This window comes from Zea mays, chromosome 2 (genome assembly GCF_902167145.1).
Source record: "Zea mays cultivar B73 chromosome 2, Zm-B73-REFERENCE-NAM-5.0, whole genome shotgun sequence".
Lineage (NCBI taxonomy): Eukaryota > Viridiplantae > Streptophyta > Magnoliopsida > Poales > Poaceae > Zea > Zea mays.
This window is the reverse complement of record NC_050097.1, coordinates 207,136,276-207,141,209: the sequence shown is the minus strand read 5'-3', so window position 1 is coordinate 207,141,209 and position 4,934 is coordinate 207,136,276.

Here is a 4,934-nt window from a genome sequence, read left to right as displayed (position 1 = left end):
ATATGCTCTCTAGGCTATTTATTGGGTATGTTTGATGATTTTTTTATTCTTGTTTGATCTAAATAGTTTTATATGAAAATTTGTATTCCTCAAATACATAATGTATATACGCATACTAACCCTTGGATTGGTCAAAATGTCCATATATGAGCGACAAATCAAATTTGAAATTCAAAATCAGAAAGTGGACAAAGTTTGAAGATTTGAGTATCAGGCCGCGGACCGTCCGGGTAAGGACCGCGGACCGTCCGCCGTATCAGGAACTGGACAATCCAAGTCAGTAGAGCAGACTGTCTGAATCAACAGGGCGCGGACCATCCGTGGTCCCTACGCGGACCGTCCGCGACAGGGAGAAAAGTCGGGCAGAGGTAGTCAAAGTGTCACTTTCAATGGTTGTCTCTCTTTCTCTCGCACACCACACGCCAAAAGGTGACTCTTGTCGATTGTGAGTGGACGGTGAAGCGAACTTGCGCACGGATTGTCCGGGAGATTGCTTGGAGTTTATCAACCATGTCTTCATCTCGGTATTTCAAAATCTCATGGACTTTGTCTGATTTATTCAAATTTGGGGATTCTTCGTATTTTATCTCTGATCTAGAATTGGGCAGTGGATTTACAAATATGATTGGTGGAATTGCTAGTGTTATTCATTGTGAATGTTGTGCAAAAACTTGAACGGATTTGGATGGTTATTTTCTATCGAATCTTAGATTGGATGGATGGGGCGGCTATGGTTCTAGAAATTGCCCCTGGACGGTCGCGGATCGTCCGCCAAGATGGCGTGGACAGTCCGGCTCCCTAGCACGGACAGTCCGGACCCCTAGCGCGGACAGTCCGGCCCCTGACAGAAAGTTACACTTTCCTTCTCTATGTTGTGGCGTCTTCAACTATTAACTAGTGGATATTCCTCATATATATTGCAGTGGTCTGGGTGGTCTCAGGAAGAAGCTTGTAGGTCATTTCAAATCAAAGCGCCCTCGTGCAGATGATGCAAATTATAATCCCGCTACAGATTCTGAGGCCCAATCCTCAGCTAGGGAAAGCATCTCCATGGACACAGAGGATGTTCCACATGCTCATCCAGACTATCCAATTGACATCACATGATGGACTTATCCAAAGAGAAGATTCTCTATGGCTGAGTACTGCTCCAGGAGGACAGTTAATCAGTATGATCTGCCCTCAGACACCAACATTCAGTTTTTTCATACTCAGCTTCAATTTGATGTCTTCTGGGGAACCCTAATGGACACAAATTTTCACAAGCATCAAGTCATCGATTGGAACTTCATGTTTGGTCAGTCAGTCATGGAGGGATTGATCCCGAAGTTCGAGGCATGTGGTCTCTATGACTTTATGGGCCAGAAGACAGACTTCAGTGAGATGGCTGTGAAACAATTTCTGGCAACCGCTGAGATTGACATTGATGAGCAGTCAATCACTTGGATGACTGGCTTTAAGAGGTATTCTGCAACCTTTGTTGAGTTTGCTACTGCAAACAGTTTGGACTATGGAACAATTTCAGCTGGGATTGATTTGTATGGGGGCAACTTTGAAGAATCTGTACAGTTCTATGAGCCAGCGAGGCTGGGCATTCCTAGGAGGTTTGGTGAGACTGCAGGACTGAGGCATCATCCTGCTGTGATTAACAAGATTGCCAGAGTTACAATTCTTCTAAAGAGTGGAGATAAGAGCAAGATCAGATATAAGTTCTGGAATATTATCCACCATATCATGAATGGTGAAGTAATGAATGTGGTGCTCTTTATGATGAGGCAATTGAATGACCTCAAGATGGACAAGAATCAGAATTTGGCTTATGCTCCATACATTATGTCTCTCATCAAGGCTAAGACCATATTTGAGGGAGACTATGAGATAGCTCACACTCCATTCAGGCCTTTCAAGAATGAGATTGGCTTCCTCACTAGGCCTCTTACTCATTTCCCAGATGACGAGGAAGAAGCTGGAGATGATGAAGGAGTTGCTCCTGAACCTGATGTAGCTGAGCAGATGCCTCCTCCTCCACCTCCTCCTCAGCCTCAGCAGTTCTGGCAGCCTGGTCCAGGCTATTTTGATCCTTACTTCCAAAATATGCAGCAAGGGCTCCAGACACACATGGATGGCCACTTTCAGGGCGTGATGACCCATATGGACCAGCGCATGGATGTCATGTAGACTCGCTTTGATGATAACCTTAATGCGCTTAACTCTGAGCTTTCTGAATTTTGCTCTCACATCCAAGAAACTATTCATGATCCACTTATGACTAGAATGAACAACATGCAACAGAGTTTTCAGGATAATATGGGGGCCTTGTCCAATCAATTTGACAACCTGTCCATCAATGAAGGCATCCAGGATATCCGTCAGAGGCAACAACAACTCTAGAATGACTTCGGGTAGTTCTCCTCTCTCTTTGACACTTTCAGCACCCATTACTACAGCATGTACCCTCCACCTGGTGGTCAGTGGGACCCCTCCGTTGTGGCAATTGATGCCAAAGGGGGGAGAAGAGAAGAGAAGTTGGAGGATGTCATATTCAGGGGGAGCTCATGTGGACATTGAGACTTTGCATATGCATGTTTACTATTTGAACTTTATGTCCTTATGCATTTGGTGAACTATGTCTTATGTTCGTGGACAAATGTTAACTTTATGTCTTATGTTTGTGGACAAATGTTTGTAATATTTTGTGGATTGAACTATGTTTGTTAAATATTATGTTTTTATTAGTTCGAATTATTCTGAGAATGGTTGATCGAGGAGTGATTAAATATGTTGCACTTATTTTACATATTACTTCTTGTATGCCTCGATAACCATGACTGTAGGAAGAACTCCATCAAAACTCCGATCGATTATGTGTGTCATATCTTCAACCAGAAATATCATGCACACATATAGGGGGAGCTATTCCTACACTCTGAGTTTTGTTGAAACTTATCTATCTCTCGGATGGAACTTCAAATGAAGATAAGTTTTATGAAACTCATCTCTAAAATCCTTCTTATACCTAAGGTATGAGGAAGATTTGAAAATCAAAACTTCTCTTGGATAAAATGTATAGTGTTGTCATCAATTACCAAAAAGGGGGAGATTGTGAATCATCTAGGCCCCTTAGTGATGTTTTGGTAATTAATGACAACTATTTGTGGACTAACGGTTCTTGGAGAAATAAGAATGCAGGTTGGACCACATAGAACAGAAAATCTTGGAGACTTATAAGCATTGGTTGTGGATCAAGTGAAGGCAAAGGTATAACATAGGTTTTTGTTTTTGCCGGTCTCCAGGAGTTTAGAGAAGATATTTGACCGGATTAGCAGGCTAGATGGTCGTACTATTAAGAGGGGTCAATGATTTTGGTCTATGTAAAACTTAGTGCCTCATAGAGCATCTAGTGGTTGCCGCCTCCTAGACGGCTCGGGTGTTGTCTCCGTTGAGCTCTCCAAGAAGATTGTGGAGGAGTCGTGGTGTCGATTGTGAGGGGTTCGCGCCTACCTCGTCGGAGCGGCAAAGGTGACATTAGTGGAAATGAGGTATTAAGTGATTTCTTGTCCACTTGGCTCAAAGATCAAGTCGCGTCTTGATAGAGGAGCAAGTGAGAGCTTGAAGTCCACCTCAACGTGGATTAGGGGTGATCGGCAAATCACTGATACCACGGGATAAAATGTGGTGTCTTTCCTTTCTTGCATTGCTTATTACCGTGCAAATAATTAGTATTTCGCATATTGTTCTTCTTGTCTACAATTACCATAGTTGATTCTCATAGATTGCTTACTTGTTGTCACTAGAGAATTTATACCTCTTGTCATATTGATTAAATTTCTCTAGTGTTTTTGATTTTAGTCAAAACCGTCTATTCACCCCCCCCCCTCTAGCCGATGTCCTAGATCCTACAACGGTGGTGAAAGTCGCCTAGAGGGGGGTGGATAGGCAAAATCTGAAATTTATAAACTTAAGCACACACTACAAGCCGAGGTTAGCGTTAGAATTAAATCCGAGTCCGAAAGAGAGGGTGAAAACAAATCAACCAAGAAATAAAGCGAGTGACATGGTGATTTGTTTTACCGAGGTTCGGTTCTTACAAACCTAGTCCCCATTGAGGTGGTCACAAAGACCGGGTCTCTTTCAACCCTTTCCCTCTCTCAAACGGTCACTTAGACCGAGTGAGCTTTCTCCTTAATCAAACGGGTCACTTAGACCCCACAAGGACCACCACACACTTGGTGTCTCTTGCTTTGATTACAAATCACTTGAGAATAAGAATGGGAGAAGAAGAAAGCACGATTGCAAAAGCCAAGCAACAAGAGCGACAAATATCACACGGATCACTCTCTCTCTCAAGTCGCTAATCACTAATGATCACTTGTCTCAATTGTGGAACTTGGAGAGATTGGAAGCTTTGATTGTGTCTTTGAATGGATTGCTAGCTCTTGTATTGAATGTGAAAGATTGGAATGCTTGGGTCAAGTGAATGGAGGTGGTTGGGGTTGTATTTATAGCCCCCAACCACTTCCTAGCCGTTGCTCCTTTTCTGCCGACCACGGACGGTCCGCGCCCCTGGTCCGGATGGTCTGCCCCTGCACATCAACAGCTGAAATCGCAACGGTCAGCAGTAACGGCTATATCAATGGCTATATAGCATTTAATGTGTCGTCAGATGTCAGATAAAGGTAGTCGTGGACGGTCCGGTCGTGCACCCCGGACGGTCCGCGAGGACGCAAAAAATACATTTTACTGAACCAGTCACCTTCGTGTTTTTCTAGTTTTTCACCGACCGGACGGTCCGCGCCTGAGGGCGGATGGTCCATGCTTGGTCTCGGACGGTGCTCACTTCTCCATCGGACGGTCCGTAGTGTAGAATTGCTTTTATGCAATGTTCCTGTCTGAGGCTCACTTTGGTGTCGCGGACGGTCCGCCACAAGGGCCCA